Genomic DNA, 23,044 nt, shown 5'->3' with positions numbered 1-23,044 from the left:
TAACGAGTTTATGAGAAATGAGTTTGACTATCTACCGTGCGTGTAGGAGAAAAAAAAACAGACTCGTTCATGATGGAGGTTTGACTAGTAAACTCGTGTTGTGATAAGCTTTTATGTTTATAAGTTGAAAGAGACTCTTTAAGATATTGCCATTCACTGAGCTTAAGGCTCACGCTTTTGTCTTATATTTTCCTTGTAGGTAGCAGAAGAGTCTAGGTTGCTATAAGAAATCGAGGTCCGCCACGAACTAGAATGTTATTAATTTAGTTGTATTCGGGATTGGGCAAATATTTGTAAAAATCCTACTAAAAATTGTATAAACTGATAATTTTCAAATAAGTTATATTTCCAGTTGTTTTCTTAAATCCTGGTCTAAATTAAGTTAAAGTGAACAGAGAAGATTCGGGCAGTACGTATCACAAGAGGGTGGTGTCTGCTATCCTCACGCCTCCTTTTGGGTTTCAAAGACGAACTCGGGAAGGGGTGTGACAATGCATATATGAAATAGCTACGATAATTATAGGATAGCCACAAAACAAACCAATTAAGTTCCTAAATCCACTATAACATGCATATATGAAGAAGCTACCCTAACTACATGATAGGTACGCAACAACTTAATTGGAATGCGAAATCAACTACAACATGCATTATGAAAAATCTTTTTACAAGCTTAATATATGGAAAAAAAATGCAAATATACAAACCACTTAGTAGCTTTTTGTCTTCTAAAAGCTTTGAATTTGATCCCTAGTACCTGCAACAGGAGATGAGAGGTTAGACCCTTCCTATTGTGAAAAGATTTTTCTCTTATCAACGTGAAAGATGAACATTACAGGTTAGGAATAGAAAGAACTAGACCAAAAAGCACAAAACCGAAAGCTACTTATGCTTCATTTTTCTTTTAAAATGCCATGCAAAAAATTAGTTTAATATGAGTTTAAAAACCATCTTAAAAGTTCCTAAGTATCACATTGACTCTCAAAACTACCTAAAACAATTCCAAAAAAATGCCTAAGCATCACTTTGACTATCGAAGCCACCTAAATAAATTGTCTAAATGACACTTTAACTCTCAACCACCTAAAAAGTTCTTAAGTGATACTTTCATTCTCAAATTCCTAAAAAGTATTTGAAGGCAAATGAAAAATCACTCATCATGCATTGATCATATTTTGCACCTAAGCTAGAAGTTGATAGCATTTTAGATTTGAATAGACAATACAACATAAAAAGCTAAAGTAGATGTAAATTTATGAAAACGTGACAAAAGGTTCATGTCTTCCTATATAAAATGGTGAGATCAAGTTCAGCAAATAAAAGATATCTTGCCATCAAGGTTACAAGGACCAAACGTATGCAATAGCACCGTTATAAGTTTTGTGATTGACCACCAAAAGGCAATCTCTAATAACTATATAATCAAATTTATTTTTTTAAAAAAATAGTTTACAAGCTTTTAGGTCCAACATAAATGTCTCTGGTGCTACACAGTTTGGATTCCAATATGTTGTGCAAAGTAGGCTAACTCCCCCACAGCAAATACAATCAGCTATTTGTGGTTGTTACCTCTTAAAATTACACTAGAAGTCTATATCAACTCGTTTAGGAAATTAATGTACATCTGCAAAAATTACCTAAAAAATCGAGTAGCGAATTCACAGCTGCTCAAAGAAAGAATGACAGAAAATGATCAAATTCTTGTTTTTCTTTTCCAAATCTTAATTAGAATATTTACTCCACGATCTCAACCAATAGAAATAACTATAACTTTAAATCTATGTGGTATACTCCCTTGTTATGGCAATAATCTACACCATCAATTGATCCTTCCAGCTTTACCAAACTGGTTACAATCACCAAAATCAACATGACTCGTGCTAATTTGCACTCAATATAACACATTGAGGTGTAAATAAACAAAGGTTTATAAATGTAGAATAAACAAAAGGCCTATACATGGAATATTTTACTAAATGAGAAAATATGATGTTTTTAATAGAAAATTCAATTACCATGGCAAATAAGGATAACTTATACGAGGAAATTTTGTTAGGAAAGGGCCTAAATATGGGAAATCCCACCAAAAGGAAAAAAAGAACAAAACAAAATGAAATGAGGGTTAGAAAACAATAAGAAAAGAAAATGAGAAAAGAAAATGTAGACAAACATTTCAATTTTGATATCCTAATTATATAAAAGAAAACCCTACACAAAAGCTTAATTAATCCCAAGACAACACCCATTTTACATCTCAATGATCGTGACAAAATATGGGTAACAATCTTTGGTAGTTTTCAAATCTTTCAAAGCTGAACTTGGAAAGAAAATTAAGGCTATAAAATCTAATTGTGGTGGTGAATACTATGATAAGTATGATGGATCAGGTGAACAACGTCGAAGGCCCTTTGTCAAATACCTAAAGAAATGTGGAATTTTTGCACAATACACTATGTGGGGCAAACCCAGCATGAATGGTGTGGTAGAAAGACGCAATAGAACACTTAAGAATATGGTAAGAAGTATGATTAGTCATTCTTCTTTATCAGAATCTCTCTAGGGTGAGGCACTAAAAACTGTAGCATATATCCTCGATAAGATACCTAGTAAAGCAATAGTTGAAACCCCTAACGAACAGTGGACACGAAAGAAGCCTAGTATTAGGCATCTTCACATATGAGGTTGTCCAACTGAGGCTAGGCCTTACAGATATAATGACTGAAAATTGGACTCAAGAACTATTAGCTGCTATTTTGTTGGGTATTCTGAGTGCTCTCGGGGTTTCAAGTTTTATGATCCCACTTCTAGATCATTGTTTGAGACAGGAAATGCTAGATTCCTTGAGGATGATGAGTTTGGGGGGGGGGGGGGGGGAAGGTAACATAAGGAAAGTTGTCTTTTAAGATGAATTAGTTTCTTATCCTAATGTGGTTATAGATGATGTTCATGCTCAAATTCCTGACATCACTATTGAACCAATTATAGATCAAGATAACATTGAAGTACCCATTGTTGAACCTGAGATTCAAACCCAACAATCTCAAGAAATGCCACTAAGGAATTCTACTAAAGAGAGAAGAAGTGCAATTTCAGATGATTATATTGTGTTTCTTCAAGAACATTAGAATGATATGGGATAATAGAAGATAATCCAATCAACTTCCAACAAGCTCTACAAAGTTCTAACTCTCAAAAGTTGATAAAGGTATAGAAGAGGAAACAAAATCCATAAAAGACAATGACGTTTGGGAACTTGTTGAATTTCCATCAGGAGTGAAACTCATAGGTTGTAAATGGATATTTAAAACCAAAAATGATTTATATGGCAATATCGAAAGATATAAATCTCGTCTTGTTGCAAAGGGTTTTACTCAAAGAGAAAACATTGATTACAAAGAGATTTTCTTTCTGGTTTCATCGGAAGACTCTTTTAGAGTAATCATGACACTGGTATCTCACTTTGATTTAGAGCTACAGCAGATAGATGTAAAAACTGTGTTTCTCAATGGGAACATTGATAAGACAATTTATATGATACAACTAGAAAACTTTGTGTCAGGTAATTCAAAGTCTATGGTGTACAAATTGAAGAAATCCATCTACGGTCTCCAACAAGCCTCTCGTTAGTGGTATCACAAATTCCATGAAGTGATAACCTTCTCTTTTTTTTTAGGTGAATATAGTGGAAGATTGTGTATATCACAAGTACAGTGGGAGTAAATCAATCTTTCTGGTGTTATATATCTATGACATATTCATAGTAAGTAATGATGTAAGTTTATTGCATGACATAGGTTTATTGCATGACACTAAGAGACTTCTCAAAAAGAATTTTGAGATGAAGGATCTTGGTGATGCTTCTTTTGTATTAGGAATTGAAATATTGCGATATCGTTCTCAAGGTATTTTGAGAATTTCACAAAAGAAATAGGTACCCAACCTAATCCAAGTACTATAGACGGTTTAGGCTATTTTACTCAAACTTGATCTAGTTTATGTCTACACATAAAGTCCAAGTATTCATAATAATAGCCAAAGATTCGTAGTTTATTGGATTTAGAGTTATTAAACAATCAACAACGCTTGTTTGAATAAACTTCATATATGTTAACTGTTTACAAAACTACGAGTTTTAGGACATAAAACCCAACAAACTCCCACTTGGACTAAAACTCCTAGTGGGTTACAACAAAGTTGAGTGTTGTGAGAGAAAACTAAATACAATAAACTAAGGCATCTCATACCCATAATTTTTCCCACTTGCCCTATTTATTCTATCCGTAGTCCTAAACTCTTTAGGTGACCTTCGAAAATCTTACCCGAGAAGGCCTTTGTAAACGGATCAGAAATATTGTCCTCATACGCTATTTGTCTAACAATAATGTCTCCTCTAAGCACGATCTCTCTGATGAGATGATATTTGCACTCAATATGTTTTTTGTGCTTATGGCTTCTAGGTTTTTTGGAGTTCGCTACTGTCCACTGTTATCGCAATACAAAGTGATTGGCAGACGCATGTCTGGAACAACATCCAGATCATTTAGGAACTTCCTAAGTCATACTACTTCTTTCGCTACTTCCCAAGCAACAACATATTATGCTTCCATTGTGAAGTTTGCAATGCATCTCTGCTTAATACTTCTTCATACTACTGCTTCTCCATTTAGAATGAACATCAATCCCGAAGTAGATCTCCTAGAGTCTATACGATATATCCCGTAAGGATCAAATCCTTATTTCCATATACGAGCACGTAGTTCCTCGTTCTCCTAAGATACTTGAGGATATTCTTAACAATAGTCCAATGTTCATAACCAGGATTGGACTAATACCTATTGGCAATCCCCACTGCAAAGCATATGTCTGCATGACTACATAGCATTGCATATATTAGACTTTCGACTGTTGATGCATAGGGAACCCGTCTCATATCCTCAACTTCTTGAGGTGTGTTAGGACATTGTTCCTTTGACAAATGTATTGCATTCTTAAAAGGTAAAAGACCTCTTTTGGAATCCTTCATCTTAAACCTAGACAATACCTTGTCTATATAAGATGTTTGAGACATGGCTAGCGTTCTGTTCTTTCGGTTTTGATCTAATTGAATCCTAAGAACATACTATGCCTCTCCCAGATGTTTCATCTGAAATTGGGTTGCTAGCCAATTTTTAATGTCAGTTAGGTATCCTACATTATTCCCAATAAGTAGGATATCATCTACATATAAAACTAGAAATGCTACAATGGAGTTGATGATCTTTTTGCATACACATGGTTCATCAACGTTCTGTCCAAAGTCATAAGATTTGATCGCAGTATCAGATCTTATATTCCAGGATCTGGATGCCTGTTTCAATCCATGAATAAATCTTTTCAGTTTGCAAACCTTTTGCTCCTGACCCTGTTCAATGAATGTTCTGGTTGGACCATATAAATACTCTCTTCAAGATCTCCATTTAGAAAGGCAGTCTTGACATCCATTTGCAAAATTTCATAGTTATAAAAAGTGGCAATAGACAAGAGTATCCTGATTGATTTGATTATAGCAACAAGTGAAAAGGTATCTTCATAGTCCACCCCTCAACCTGGGTATAACCTTTTATTATTAACCAGGCTTTATAGGTTTGTACCTTCCCCGTATGGTCTCTTTTATGCTTGTAGATACACTTAAAATCGATAGGTATTACCTCATTAGGTTTATCTACAAGTTCTCGGACTGAATTAAAGTACATAGACTCTATTTCAAGGTCCATGGCTTTGATCCATTGATCTCGATCAACATCATCCATTGCCTGGTTATATGTTAATGGATCCTCTAAGCCATCATCAGGTATGTTGACTTCCATTTCAGTTAAACACATATAGCGATTAGGCTGTCTCTAAACCCTCCCACTATGTCGAGGCTCTCTCAACTCTTGAGTAGGATGTGATGGATCAGACGTCCTTAATCTATCTACAACTCTTATTGATGAGCAAGGCTGATCAACAACTTTTGTTGATTCGTCTGTAGCATTATATGAAATCTCTCCCAATCCTAGTTTACTAGGGGGTTTATGATCTTGAATGTTGTCTTCCTCTAGGAATGTGACATTTGTCGATACAATTACCTTATCATCCTGAGGATCATAAAACTGACCACCTCTTATTCCTTTAGGGTAACCTACAAACAGACATAATTTTGAACGATATTCCAATTTCTTAGGATTTTGCACCAACACGTGTGTCGGGCAACCCCAGATCCGGAAATGACGTAAACTAGCTTTATGTCATGTCCATAACTCATAAGGTGTTTCTAAAACACTTTTATAGGGAACGTTATTCAAAATGTAAGCTGCAATCTTTACTACATACCCCCAAAACGAGTTAGGTAACCGAGCATAACTCATCATTGACCGAACCATGTCTAACAAGGTTCTGTTTCTCCGTTCAGATACACCATTCTACTAAGGCATTCATGGTGCGAGAGTTGTGACTGAATCCCGTGTTCAATCATATAGTCCTGGAATTTCAAGTCTAAATACTCCCCACCTCAATCTAATCGAAGTGTCTTAGTAGATTTATCTAATTGGTTCTCAACCTCAGTCTTAAATTCCTTGAACTTTTCAAGAGCTTTAGACTTAAAAAGAACTAGGTAAATGTAACTGTACCTAGAATGATCATCTATAAAGCTAATGAAAGATAGGTATTCTGAGAAATGCGATTTAGCCAGTCTCTCAATCCTATTGAGATTAATATGGCCAAGTCTCAAGTGCCAAAGATAGGTACTCTGAGAAATGTTTTTCCTTTTTCTTTGAGTTTCAGCTGTTTTAAACATTTATGTTTTATATACAGCTTCAACTTTAGATGGTTGTAACTTATATAAGTTACTTTCTAAGTTTGCAGAATAGATTTGTATACCTCTTTTTGTAATGAACACTTCATTAAGACAAAAATTTACTTTGTAAACATCTTCCAACAAATAGGAAATAGATATCAAATTTTTTTTATAAGAAGGTACATAAAGAACATTTTCTAAATGTAAATATCTATTTCCAAAAGTTAACTTAACAGCTCCCACTGCTTTTGCTGAGATACACTCCCCTGATTGAACCCGGAGAGTAATCACATCTTCTTCAAGATGCTTTCAGGAACTAGTTTCCTAAGAAGAAAAACGAACATGATTAGTGGCCCCTGAATCCAATATCTAGGTAGAATCTTCATTCTCCACTATACATGTTTTAATAAACAGCAAATCTAATTTACCTTGTCTTTCTTTTTCAACTTTCTTCTCGGCAAGATATTTAGGGCAATTTCTTTTCCAATGCCCATTTTCGTTGCAATGGAAAATTTTTCCTTTGGCAAATTCCTTTTTTCCTTTCTGTGTAACTGGAGCCTTCCCTTTCCCAGTTTTCTTCTTCTTCTTTTGAATACCTTTATTCTTGGAGAAAGAAAGGCCAGATTTACTCCCACAAGACAAATCTTTCTGGAATTTCCTCTTTGAAGTGGAAGCAATATTTTCTTCTGCCTCTGAACCTTTATTTTTCAACAAAAATTCGTAAATTTGAAGTTCGTTAAGAAGAGAGACAAGTTATACTTAATCTTATTCATCATAACATTCGTTTTGAATTGAAAATAACTCTTCGGAAGAGACTGCATGATGAATCCAACTTGACTCTTCTCATTCACGACGGCTTCGTTCACTTCTGCAATATTGAAGTGAACCATCATGTTCAAAATATGTTCCCTTATGGAGGTTCCATCCTTCATTCTGCAGTTGTAAATAAATTTAATTGCGTCATGCATGACAGATATGGATGGTTGCAAAGAGTACATGATCTCTCTTGCAGTAGCTAACCTCTCGTGTTTCTTATACAGTACATCAGATATAATGGCTAAAATATAAACCCGAGCCTTCTCATTAGCTTTGACCCATCTGTCATATGCATCCCAAATTGTTCGGTTTGCGTTGGGACTAGGGGGCGGAGGACACTCCTCCGTTAAAATGAATCAGAGATCATGTATTACTAGTATCGTGTTTATATTCGATTTCCAAGTTCCATAATTATCGCCATTAAGTTTTTCAGAAGGTAGTAATTGTATAATGGATATTGCTGAAAAAGTAAATAAATTATTAGAGAATTGATTTAACTCTTTTTAATCCAATTTATTTAGCAAAAATAATGTACTCATTCTCATTATTCTTTTGCTACGATACTTCAGTGAGTCAGAATAGCCCCCACCGAAGGGTAGTCGACTACTCCTTCACTGAATCAAGACATTCTTGACTATATACTAATACCAGAATAACTCTTATCCTTATAGTACTTAGTTACCGTTTATTTGGTCAAGATCCTTACTAACACATAGTAAGTCTTGTAAGTGTATACCCCCTACTTTCGAATTATAGAGATCGAAATCAAACAAACCCTCGAAGGAGAAACAATTGTTTGAAACAGACCTAAGTAACCCTATCCATTTATGGATTTCACGATGTTTCGAAACCTATGTTACAACCCTCCAAAGGGATAGCCGTCACTAAACGACTAGCAAAGGGTCACATAAAGCCAACCAGCAGGCACAACATAGGAATCTCATGGTATGACCAAATGGAAGAGATCGTAGGACGTGTTGACACACACCCTTCACCCATTTACAATGAACTACTTCCCCTATTCACCTTGTTATTGACCCATGCAAACACTTTCCGAAGGGAGATTGTTGCTAATGGCAACTTGAAGCCGAGCATGGATCTCACGGTGTGAACTCTTAGGGATGTGAGAGCTAGAAATAATATATCTCATATACTATTAATCTCTGGCTGAAGTGTTATATTTTATAAAAGATTGGATAATTACTTAGTTATTAACTGGCTAATATTTAACAACCTAAATCTAGGTGATTTTTCCTAGTATAACTCTTATATCGAGATTAACCTATGATGTCTATGTGATAAACAAATTTTATTACCTTACACCACTCATGCATGCTCATAAAACTAGGCTCATTAACTAAGACACTAGTTTAATCTCCATGAGGAGGTGTTTCGTAAACCGTCAACTTAAGTACCCCCAACTCTTGTTTTATAAGTAATCGACCTATTCTAACTCTTAAATAGACGATTGAATTGCACCGATTAATAATAGGTGAGCATGCATCTTATCTTTGTTATAGACTTTAAAAGTCTAGGTTATTTTATAATAATTATAAATAAAATATAACATTTATAACCTAAGAACATTCATCTATAACATGCTTCCTTAAACAAATATGCTTTAATATAACACTTATATTAAAACTTAGCATGCATACTATATAAATTATAACACTTATAACATATAACAAATGCATGCCACATACTTATCCTATGGTGGGGTTTTTAAAAAACTATATGACATCCTTTATGCACACATAATCAAACAATATTCTACATCACATGCATAATAAGTAAACAACACTAAAGTGGATCAGTTTTGACATTAAAAGCAAACAAACTGAAGAAACTCTTATCAAAGAGAACCCATGAGGGGAAGCAAGATCTTTCCAAGCCCATTGTGACAGAATTAAAGGCATTCACAAACATACAGAATAGTTATGCAACTTTGATCAAATTACAGCATGCTCTCATAATTAAATACATAAGGGACGAGAGACTTACCTTTGAAGAACATTTCTTCTGAAGACCTCTTGCTCTCATGATGAACTTGGACAGTAATCTCTCGCTCTATCCTAGATCGCCTTCCTAATCGTCTGGTCAATCTCTCATTATCACTTAGATCACGAACAAATAACCTCTCGGACACCACCATTCGACAACCTTGGTATTCTCGGAGTGAGAATCTAGGAGGTGTGGGCTCTGATGGATTTCGTAGAGGGATGGAGGAAACAATAATCGAACTACACGACCAAGCAAGTGGGAGAGTATACTGTATATTGCATAGACTTTGTGTGCTTGATCATTTAGTAAACTCAGCAGGTACATGATCGTTTAGAAAAAATAGGCTTGATCGTTTACACAATCGTTTAGAGAATCTCGCTAGGCACGTGATCGTTTAGTAAAACCTTACACGATCGTTAAGAGAAAGGCACATTACACGATCATTTAGGCTCTCGCTTAGAAGGCTATCGTATAGTCTCTAATTAGCTAAATGATTGGTAATGCTCTTAATGAAGCAATCCTTTTTAAAATGAAAACATTTTTTCATTTTATACTTCAATTATGAAAACTGAACATAACCTCTCACTTTCACGCAAGGTGAAAGAAGAAACCACCCACAATTATCATATAATTATTTTAATTATAAATAAATATAATAACTAACTTATCATATTATATTATAACCTATAGTTTTAATATCACATCATATGTAACATTTAAACCATAGTTTCTTTCCCCTTTATCAATATAAATCATATTTATATCATATTCTTCCAATTAATGTATCTCATACATAAAATCAATTATATCACATATAATTGAACCAATTTAATTATATCTATATAATCAAACTCCCTTTTGTCAATTTGAACACTTCAAATTGACCCAAAAACTGATTCTCAACTTGAATCCATTGAGCTACCAAGGGGACCTTATGGACCTGTAGCTTAAAGTTTCAATGGTATGTGAATAACTTACTAAACTCTTTAATCACAGGATCCACCATCCGTTAACTGTTGGGCACTCCATTAAAGATCGAAAACTGCACTCTTCTCACTGTAGATATATTTCTGTGTCCATCGGATATAACCAATGGTATGATAACCCTTCACAGATCACTCGTAAGTACAGCTGGGTTAATTTATCATTTTTGCCCTTGTAGTTACATCTAACTCCTTAAGTACCATTTATTTCTCTAATGAACAATACATCATAGTCCTACTATAAGTGGACATCTCTCGGGCTATGAGAAGGTGTGTGGCGCCACATCGTTCAAGCCCCGGAATAAACTCTTAAGGGAGCAATCTATCTACTTACCCCTGCTTTGGGGAAGGAGTGAATTCCATCTTGTGTAGCAGGGTTCCTAGCTCCTCAATAAAACGAATCCCCAAAGTTGTAGGTTTGAGTCGGCAATCTGGTCACTCGCACCCTTCAAATCAAAGGACCGCCCTCATAGGCAAGAGTTCCCAACTCACGATTAAGGTCATGTTACCTATGATCATTCTAGTGAAATGAAAGTCTCTGTCATGAACGACATTATATAACGAGACTAAATATTTCGTGGTCCGGTCTTGTACAAACTCCTTTGTATAGGACTCTCCTACTCGCATGTTTTCACATGAATGATCAGGATCAAACCATCTGTAGCACTTTACACACTTGTAACATCTACAAAGTGGGTCATATCCATAGTGTCACCAGGATAAGGTTTCCCTCCTTTATTCATATACTACAGACCATTTAGGTTATCACTTAAGACAAGATCCACTTGTATGTCTCCACATACATGCTTAAGTTACTACAAAAACTAGAGATTTTACTTATTGGTTTGTGGTTAATACAAATAAAATATCTCATACTTCATAGACAACGGTGAAGAAAATATATCATATTATTACATCATAAGCATTTCTTCAAACAAGTGTTTACAAACTATAGGACCTTACGAGAGTTTAAGGCATCAACCCCAACACAAACAACTAAATTATTCCATAATTCAGTAAGCAGCTCCCTCGAACCGGTTTCAAACACTTTGAACTGACCCGAACTGGCCAAAAACCACTCGAACCAACTTGAAAACACCAAAAATAGGTTGAACGGTCAAATCGGCTCAACTAGGTCAACTAGACCGGTCCAGACCATCTGGACCGACTGGTCAATGCATGCTGGCGTGGTTAATGGGTGGGAGCGTACAGGTAGGTCGGGTCAAACATGCGGACGAGTCGGGTCGCAGATGGAAAGGCGCGCGTAACGGAGCGGGCGGACCGGGCATGAACGAGAAGAGACAACTAGCGCGCCCAGGGACTCCATCGAACTGGGTCGGGTCATCGGATTCTCAAGTTTGGGTGGCAGAACTCGGGAAAGAAGGCTTAAACTGGGTCTATACATATTTCTTCTCCCAATTGATGTTGTCCTTTTTCCAGAAATTGAACAATTATAGCCTAAAACGACTCTTATGACTAGCAAATTTACAGACCCTTTGCCACACATTAAAGCTCATATGCATGTGAGCAATTACAAATTTCAATAAGAAATTAAATGAAAAATAATGTCAAAACCGTAATGTATCCACTTTAGTCAACCAAACATTCATCACATGAATAATACCTACCAAAATGCAATAGAACGTTATAAGCATGCTCTGATACCATTTGATGGAACATAAAGAACGCATGCATAGTGGAAGCGATGAAATTGACAACATTCTAATTGTAATAAAAACAAGAATAAGCACGCAAAAGGGATAGAAAATACAACCTTTGAAGACTCCACCGCAATCTTCCTCTCTCGAGCTCGATCGACACCACCAACGGTAAATCTCGCTATTCTCCGGTTGAAGAACACGGTTGTGGGACCGTTATGTTAGTGAAAATAAGGGAATTTCACTATAGAAAGAAGGAGAGTAAAGAAAATTTGGTGGAAGAAAAAAGTCAAATTAAATGAAGCATTAGTCTTGCAAATTTAAAAAAACAAAGCCTTTTGCAGAGAAAACACATGCAAAATCCCATTTTGAATGTCTTTTACCTCAAACTCCACTAGCATGTAATCTCTGTAGGTACTACAACATAGTAACCAGCTCCACGACCAAAGTGAGGCCTTCAGTCAGGACTCCTCAAATGAAGGTCTGTAATCAGCAAGAGCTCCTTATTTTTGTTAAAAAAAAAAATAGATAAATCTATAACAAAAAGATGCAAAACCCATATTCAAAGACTTCTCAATCAAGATGAACTATGCTTTTTTAACTGAAAATCCCATATACCCAGTTTCACAAAGCTTTGATAGAACCTAAGAAGCATTAAGAAGAAACAAAAATCTTTAAAATAGCATACCACTACAATTTTCACATACACACCCAGAAACCATCGGGGAAAAAAAAGAACAGTCAATAAATAAAAAAGAAAAGTGAAAACACGAATTTGGTGAATACGTTCTCCAAATTCGGTGACTAGGAGCTTTATCACTTACAAATTTGGCACATCGATCTCTAGGTGCTTGACCAGATGTTGTCCTTCTTGGCATAGCAAACTCGCTCTTGAAAGTGGTACTTGGAAATTTATTTTCGATTCTTCTATATAATTTGATGAAGTGCTCGGAGACCACGGCTACAAGAAGAAGCGGCAACTGAGAGAGAAACCCTTTCACAATATTTCTTCACAGTCTGATTGAGTCCTAGCTGGGAAATATTGTACTATTTATAAAAATATTGTACTTTTCAAACTATTTAGAAAAATATGGTTGTTTTTTTTTCTAAATAGGTCGAAGGTTCAAAATTCAACTCGAATTTTGTACCCTCGACCTTTACCATTTTTTTTTTTATAATAATTTAGACATTCGACTTTTGTGTTTTTTTTTTTCTTTTTTACCTTTTCAACATTCGACCTTTGTGTTTCTTTTCTTTTTTTTTTTTTAAATTTTCTATTTTATAAAAAAATTCTAAAAATATTTTATTATTTTATTATTTTATTTAAACTCTAAAAAGAATAAATTAAAAAAAAATAATATCTCATAAAAATAAAAAAGTGTAAATTAAAATATCTCATTTATATAAAAATAATTACAAAAATCAATGTGTCCCACAAGGCGTCGTCGATTTCGAGCTGGTTGTCGTCGTCCACTTCGAATTTGAGGTTGCTCTGGTTCTTCTTAATGTTGCTCTGGTTCTTCTTGATGTTGCTCTGGTACCTCTGTAGATGCTTCATGATATAAATATTCATTATGCTCTCAATGACCCCGACCATGTCCATGCACATATGAAGACGAAGGATTAGTCTCTAAGTCATAATGTTCTGAACCAAATGCTGGCATCATCATCATCATCGGACTAACATAATCAGTTTGACTCTGCATCTGCATCACACGGGGCAATTCTTCCACATTATGGGCAACCTCATCAAACTCATCCTCTTCCCGTACAGGTCCTCTACGTCTAGGAGCTGGTGGAGGAACAATAGGTATATTGTACATATAATATATCTCCTCCATATAGCTTTGGTTGTCACTAAATATAGCAAGAACCTGGTTCGGATCATTTGCAACATCGCGAAGTCTACTGTTGTTCGATCTCTATGAATTATAAAACAATTAGATAATATTTAAAATAAATTAAAATTAAAAATAATTAGATAATACCAAAAGTGACATCCCTGTCAAACTGTTCAATAGAAACCCCCACTGCAATAAACCTTACACGATAGTGCCATCGCACTACCAATTGTACAACTTTTTCAGACTATTTTATAGTCCTTAAGTCAATATCATGCAGTAAGGGTTCAGTATTACAAGGCGATGAGACATCCTACTGAAAACCGAATTGTCTCATCACCCTGTCAGGAAAATGTCACTCACCAATGTGAAAACATATGAGAGGATTCATCGTCCGCCATATGTTTTGACCATTTGTACAGAAATTGGGCAAAGTATGCATAATAATTTTGTACGACTCCCAAATAACCTGAAACACAAAATATTATATTGGAGAACATTAAAGATAAATACAATAAAAATGTATATAAAATAATCAATTAGGTTCAGTGTAATATACCTAATCAGGTTGAAGAAGATCAAACATGTATTTGTACTGGCTGATTACATGTGTGGCTGTCCTAGTCACACAAAATTTGTCTCTCCACCTAAATTTTTAAATTGATAATTTAGAATCTAAATTAACTAGATCAGTGATATAAAAATTAAATTGAATTAAAACAACATACTGAAAACCGTAGGCTCGTCCAACTAACTGAGCGTCATTAACATGTTGTAATTGTGGAGCCATTGTTGGAAATCGCTCCCAAACCCATAGTTGCAAAAGTATGAGAGGCCCAACTATCTCTCGAACATCAGGTCTTGTTGCTTTGCATAGTTGTCTATACAACCATGCCAAACATGCTCCACCCCACGAATACCGCCCCGCATCATAGTGGTTAGCTAATAGTGGCAAAAACATCAAGTAAACAAAATGACTTGATTTGTCGGAAAACAGACTTACACCCATCATTTGTAGTATATATGCTTGCGCATATCTTATGACGGTTTCCTTGTCTGCATCATCTGTAAGCTCACGAAATTGTGTTCCTAACCATATCAAACTTAACCTCGTTCCATTAATTTTGTCGGCAGCTGGAGTCACACCGAGGAACAGTTGACAAACTTGTGACTAGTCATCATACATCACTCCGGTATCGGCTCACCGTCAACAGTAACCCCAACAACACTTCTATGTCTTGTAGAGTGATAGTGCACTCTCCAACAGACATATGAAATGTATGCATCTTAGGCCTCCATCTCTCGACCAAGGCTGTAATCAGATGCCAGTCCAATTGAATAAATCCCAATCTGGCAATCCCATAGAATCCAAATGTGCGCAGTAGCGGTAGTATTCGAGAGTGGAGTAGGATAGTGTGCTGGAGAACTGCCTCTCAACGCATGTAAGATATTTCTCTAGTAGTACGATCTCGCCATATAATAGATGATCGATGAATGAACTGGTCGTACAAAACATCAGGATCAACAGGTCCTGGGTTTAAAGCCATGATCTGAAAGAAAAAAAAAATTTATTTCTCAATTAAAAAAAGTATTTATTTCTCAATTAGAAGAATAATGTACAACTTGATTAACTTAATTAAATAATGTACAACTTAATTAAAAGAATAATGTACAACTTAATTAAAAGAATAATGTACAACTTTATAAATTATAATTAAAAAATTGAATATAAAATAAAACTATTTAAACTATAATAAATTATAATACAATAAAATTATAATAAATATAAAGTTTTTAAACTATAAACATCAACTTTTTAAACATTACAATAAGGAAAACTTTTTAAAGCTATTTTTTCAAATTTAATACAAAATAAAGAATAAAAATAAAATTAAACTTTTTCAAACTATTTTAAACTATATTTTCAAAGTTAATACTAGAAAACTCAAATATCATAAGAAAATAAACTATTTTAAACTATAGTTTATTTAAGTATATTTCTTACAATAAACTATACTTAAATATAAACAAAAACAAACAAAATATAAATAAGATTAACATGTTGGTATAACATCCCAACCATAAGATTAACACTAATAACAACTACTAAGATTAACACTAATAGATTGTAATAGCTAAGCGATCGTGTAGGAGTTTGTGGGCGATCGTATAGTAGGGAAAGAGAGCTCTCGAGAGGCCACGCAGCGTGCCCTCATCGTGTACTTCCACTAGACGATCATGTAGTAAAGCTTAGCGATCATGTAGTATTTGGTATACGATCATATAGTAAAAGGTATGCGATCGTATAGGTTTTGAGAAGGTCATCGTCTATTTGTAATAGGTAAGCGATCGTGTAGGTGTTTGTGGGTGATCGTGTAGTGAGGAAAGAGAGCTCTCGAGGGGCCATCGAAGTATGCCCTCATTGTATACTTCCACTATGCGATCGTATAGTAAAGCTTAGCAATCGTGTAGCATTTGGTATACGATCGTATAGTAAAATGTATGCGATCGTATAGGCTTTGACAAGGTCATCGTCTATTTGTAATAGGTAAGCGATCATGCAGGAGTTTGTGGGTGATCGTGTAGTGAGGAAAAAGAGCTCTCGAGAGGCCATCGAAGTGTACCCTCATCGTGTACTTCCACTATGCGATCGTGTAATAAAGCTTAGTGATCGTATAGCATTTGGTATACGATGGTATAGTAAAAGGTATATGATCATATAGGTTTTGAGAAGGCCATCGTCTATTTGTAATAGGTAAGCGATCGTGTAGGAGTTTGTGGGCGATCGTGTTGTGAGGAAAGAGAGCTCTCGAGAGGCCATCGCAGCGTGCCCTTATCATGTACTTCCACTATGCGATCGTGTAGTAAAACTTAGCGAACGTGTAGAATTTGGTACACGATCGTATAGTAAAAGGTAGGCGATCGTATAGATTTTGAAAATGCGATCGTCTAATTGTAATAGCTAAGTGATCGTGTAGGAGTTTGTGGGCAATTGTGTAGTAAGGAAAGAGAGCTCTCAAGAGTGGGAGATCGGAAGAGGCTGTCATGGAGAGGCCATCGTAGAGTACTGCTCATCGTCTACTTCCACTAGGCGATCGTGTAGTAAAACTCAGTGATCATGTAGCATTTGTTATACGATCGTATAGTAAAAGGTATGTGATCGTATAGGTTCTGAGAAGGCGATCGTGTAATAATAATAGTTAAGCGATCATGTAGTAGTTTATGGTCGATCGCAGAGGATTTAGTAAACAATCGTTTAGTCATACTGAGCGATCGTGGAGAGATTGTAAACGATCGTTTAGCTTTTAATAAAGAAGTTGTTCATCATTCACTTGTTCTTTTCGAAAGTTTGTACCTATTGTTACGTTAATAAAGAATTACTAAACGATCGCATAGTAATTTTACTAAACGACTGTGCGCAATCATGTATATAATTAAACGATTCTTTAATTTCCTTTAGGTCGAGGGTTTGTTCTACTCTTTCAAATTTTCTCATCTTCCCTTACAGATCTTCTTTGGTTTTCGACAGGTCGAGGGTTGAACCCTCATCCTCTTCTCAATTTCCTTTAGGTCGAGGGTCAAACCCTCGATCTCTTCTTTAATTTTCGACAGGTCGAGGGTTGAACTCTCGTCCTCTTCTCAGGTCGAGGGTCAAACTCTCGATCTCTTCTTTAATATTCGACAAGTCGAGGGTTGAACCCTCGACAAAATATTTTAAACTTAATCCCCACCTCGAAATCTCCAAAACAACCATAGATTTCTAAATAGTTTCAAACCCACTATTTTTCCCTAAATAGTTTTCCTAATCACAATATTAAAAAAAAAACTCCTCCCTAGCTTTAGTCTCAACCATTAAAAAAGCCATAAAAAATCAAATAAATTAATTGAAACAGATCAAGTCAATGACGTGATTACAATGGAGATGGTAGAAGGGTTGAGTAATGGAAATCGGACACGACGTAGGCAGAGAGATTATGAAGGGAGGAAAAGAAAAGCAACAAATATAAGAATAAAAACCAAGAAGACGGGAAAAAATATTTAGGGTTCAAAAAATCCCTATTTGCCTAGGATTATGACAAAATCTCACTCTTGCTGATGATTGCAGCGGAAGGAGAGAACTAAGAAGGGGAAAAGAAGTTTACCGAGTTAGGAATGATGGAGAAGACAATGGAGTTGGAGTTGCTTAAACAATCGATGATCATGTGGTGAAGTTGCTTGAATAAAACCAAAAAGAAGAAGAATGGTGGTAGAAAACAAAGGGAGATGCTCCAAACAGAAGAGTTGTGAATGGCAGCGAAAGTTGGAAAAACAAGATGGAGAAGATAGTGCCGATGGGTCGAATAAAATGATGAAATTTGCTCAAACAAAGGAGAGAGAGAAGGACGAGATGGAGAAGAATGGGAAAAAATATGGAGTGAAGGAGAAGGGAAAAACAAAGCTACATTTTAGGTCCTCTGCGCACACGATGTAAATTTTCTCCCGCATTTTTTTTCCAATTTTGCAATAGCGTTTTATTATAAAAGCTATCCCAAAATACTATTAAAGAGTCTATTTGTTGTAGCGAGGTCACCGCTTGTATTATTCATTGCACGTTTTTTAATAATAATAATAATAATAAAATCTATGCTTCTATCATGTGAAACTTAAAAACTTGAAGTAAAAGAGAAGCCTATTTTATAGTGGTAAAAGAGGAGTTACACAACTTGTGAACTTCTAAATCTTATCTAGATTTCATGATACATACCTTTAAATCTAATAAATGTATCACAATGAATTCATTACAAAATCATAGTTGAAATTTACTATTATCGTCATGTATGTTTATGACTTGAATATAAATAGAATTCTTGAAGAGTTCTCAATAGTGCAACAAAAAATCTTTTTAATATCATTTTAGAACAGCTTTTATTAATATGCTATTAAAAAGAAGAAAAAAAATAGAAAAAATAAAATTTAGGGCACGCGTAGAAGATTCAAAATTTCATCTTTTCTCTCTCCGTCAGTCTGGATTAATTCTTTCGCAATCTCCTCCATCTGATTTCCTCCCTCGCCTTCGTCCGAGCATATTTTCCCATTTTTTTCGACCCAGCATCGCTCTTCTCCATTTCGTTTCTCCATCTTCGCCATTCAAAACTTCTCTGTTCAATATCTTCAACCTCTATTTTCTCCCGCCATTTTTCTTCTCTTTTGTTCCATTCGAGCAACTCCATCACCTGGTAATCGATTGTTCAAGAAACGTCAACTCTTCTTATTCCTTTTTATTTCTCCCCTTCTATTACAAGCATCGACTAGAGTGGGGTTTTGTCGTAATCGTTTGCGAAAAGGGAGTTTCTGAACCCTACATATGTTTTCCTTTTTCCTTGTTTTTCTTCTTAATTTTTTCATTTTTCTTATTCTCCATTCGCTCTCTCCATTCTCCATTTTTATTAACTTCTTCTTAACCCTATTTGACCCTTTTCTCATCTAATGTCCTTAGATTTCAGTACAAGAAGCTTTAACACTACATTGTTATAGATGGAGAGTAATGCTTCCATCTTTGGCTTTTTGTTTGTTTGGGGCGGGGGAGGGATAGGAGTTTAGTAAAATTGACTTTTTTCGGATCTTTTACCTATAGAATGTCAAATTGGGTTGTTCTTTTTAGGAACTTTTTACATGTTTTTATATTCAAAATGGCTTCTAGTGAAAGTGTCACTTAGTCATTTTTTAGATAGTTACGAGAGTTCAGAGATGAGTTTAAGTAGTTACGATAGTCAAAATGGCTTCTAGTTAAATTGGGTTGTAGAATACTGTTCAGAGATGAGCTGGAACAATTGTTGAAGATGCTGTGTTCCAGACGTGTTTTAGACGTTGTTTTCATTTTATTCCTTCTATGTATTTATGGTATGAATGTTTATGAAGTTCTAGTATCGACTTTGTTTTATCTGAGGATATTGTAATTTTTTATTTACTTGTTATAATATGAACTTCATTTTCGTTGTTTAATTATGTGAATCTTTATTTGGTTAATTATGTTTTACAGGTTATTCAGATCAAATTTTAAAAAATTACAAACGATAAATTAAAAATATTCGATAAACAATTTTCAATTAATGAATGAACTCCCCAGCATATATTACTGCGTCGGAAGTTCATGTAACTCCCGACGCATTAAATAAAACCGTCGAGAGTTTCAAAACTCCGAACTCCCGACGCCGTATATTAGGCGTCGACAGTTACTGGAACTCCCGACACCCTATACTGCATCGGGAGTTCCAGACTAACTCCCAACGCCTTTTTAAAGTGCGTTGGGAGAGCTTCCGACGACTCTTTATTTGTCTGGAGAGACTCTCCCGATGCATTTTCCACACTTTTTTGACGAATTGTGACATCGGGAGAAGTCAGATTTCTTGTAGTGTCACTACGTATGTTTTAACTTTCTACTTTTTTAGGCATTAATGATTTATTCTCATAGATAACTCCAGTTGTATGGTGAAGAACTATTAACTCAAATCAAACAAAATTAAGTTGTATGGTGGACAACTATTGTTGTGTCAAGAAACTAAAATTGGTCTCTAGAACTGTGTTGAATTTTCCTTGTCAAAATAGTAAATTAATAGGTGATCCTATCAATATATTTGAATGTCAATATTCTTTAGCCATATGTGTAGTAGTTTGATATTTCTTTGTTTTCTTTTTAAAATTAATACTCAACTTATTTTCAACAATATATTTTGATGTAGTTTCAACAAGTATAACTGGTCGTGGACAATTGAATGGAACATCAATCAATTGGTTATTCTATTAGCTATCGTTTGGTAAAATTTTGGCTCTTTGTGTATTTTTTGTTACATTGTGACCTATCGTTCTTTTTTCTTTTAACGGTAGATCCAAACTTATGGTTTGAAGAAACATTTTGACGTGTTTATATTTTTGTGTTTTATTATTTTGGCTTCATTTACACTAGATACTCTTATACTGCATACATTGGATATTCTTACGTTGACTCTTATGAGCGATGCTTCACTTGTACTTTAATGAAATGAATAGTAATTTATCTAAAGATTGTGTTGTGAAATCGACAATTAAAGAATACAAAAAGGAACGTAGAGTAGGAAAGATCGACACACAGATATACGTGGTTCACTAATAGTGTGTTAACTACGTCTACGGGTAGAGAGAGAATAATATTATTTCGAGAGAATATTTTCAGAATTACATAAAAAACGGCGCCTCTAGATTAGAGAGTTTATATATCACACTGCTCTAAACCCAAGGGTCAATAACGTAAATAACTGCAAATAAATAAATATGCTGATTACAAAAATCTAAATAGGTTTCAGGGGCGTTGCCCCGAACCCCCACTAGGGCGCGGCGCCCCTGGACTAGGTTGTTTGAAGTGCCAGCAAACAGATTCAAGGCATTTCAACAAATCTCCACCTTGACTTGAAATCTCTCCCAGATAATAGATGTACCAAATGCAACGTAAATCAATATCACCAGACGTACCCAGACTTCTCTCTCATGCCTCAAAGTGTCTCACAAAGGGGACCACTAACAATTCAAAATATTCAGCAAGTCCAAACAATGTTGGAACTTGCCTTGTGCAACCGATTTGGTGAACATATCAGTAGGGTTATCAGCAGTACCAATTTTCATCACTTTAACTCTCTGCTCACCTCTTAAGAAGTGATTACATCTATGTGCTTAGTTCTCTCATGATGAACTTGATCCTTGGCTAGGCATATTGCACTCAAACTATCACAATATACAATAACTTGGTCATGATGCAAACCAAGATTACCAATTAACCCTCTCAACCATATTCCCTCTTTAACAGCTTCTGTCAAGACCATGTACTCTGCTTCAGTAGTAGACAAAGTAACTGTAGGCTGTAAGGTTGCCTTCCAACTAACAATAGAACCACCCAGAGTGAACACATAGCCTGTCATAGACCTCCTACTGTCAACATCTCCAGCATAGTCAGAATCAGAATAACCAGTCACTAAACACTCTGTGCAATTCCCATAAACAAGACCAATATCAGATGTACCTCTAAGGTAACGAAAAATCCTCTTAACGGCTTGCCAATGCTCCTTCCCAGGTTGACCCATGAACCTACTGACAACATTAACAGCGTGGGCAAGATTAGGCCTAGTACAGACCATAGTATACATCAAACTTCCCACTACACCAGCATAAGGAACTTGAGACATGTACTCCTTCTCAGCTTCAGACTGTGGTGAAATCTCAGACAACAAACGAGCATTTACAGCACTAGGAGTATCTATAGGCTTAGCTGATGACATACCAAACTTGGATAATATTTTCGGAATATATCCTTTCTGTGACAAGAAGAGCTTATTCTTCCCTCTGTCCTTATAAATCTCCATACCCAGAATTTTCTGAGCAGCACCCAAATCCTTCATATCAAACTCAGCATTGAGAAGATTCTTCAATTTCAGAATATCAGACTTGAACTTTGCAGCTATGAGTATATCATCTACATATGAAAGTAGATAAATCATCAAACCATCATCAGCTTTGTTGTGATATACACAACAATCATATGGACTCCTGTTATAGTCAAGTCCAATCATATAGCTGTCAAATCGTTTGTACCATGCCTTGGAGACTGCTTTAACTCATACAAAGATTTCTTCAACTTGCAAACAAAATCTTCTTTACCCGGACACTGGAACCCATCTGGTTGGGTCATATAAATCTCTTCCTCCAACTCTCCATGTAAGAAAGTTATCTTCACATCTAGTTATTCAAGTTCCAAATTCTAATGTGCTACTATAGCTAGTAACACCCTGATAGAAGTATGTCTAACTACTAGTGAGAATATCTCATTATAATCAACTCCTTCCCTTTGTGTGAACCCTCTAACAACAACTCGAGCTTTATATTTAATGCTCTCTGAAGGTGATATTCCCTCCTTTTTCTTGA

Source organism: Benincasa hispida, chromosome 12, assembly GCF_027475165.1.
Source record: "Benincasa hispida cultivar pf3 chromosome 12, pf3_genome.v1.1, whole genome shotgun sequence".
NCBI classification, from domain to species: domain Eukaryota; kingdom Viridiplantae; phylum Streptophyta; class Magnoliopsida; order Cucurbitales; family Cucurbitaceae; genus Benincasa; species Benincasa hispida.
Note: the sequence above shows the minus strand (reverse complement) of the source record.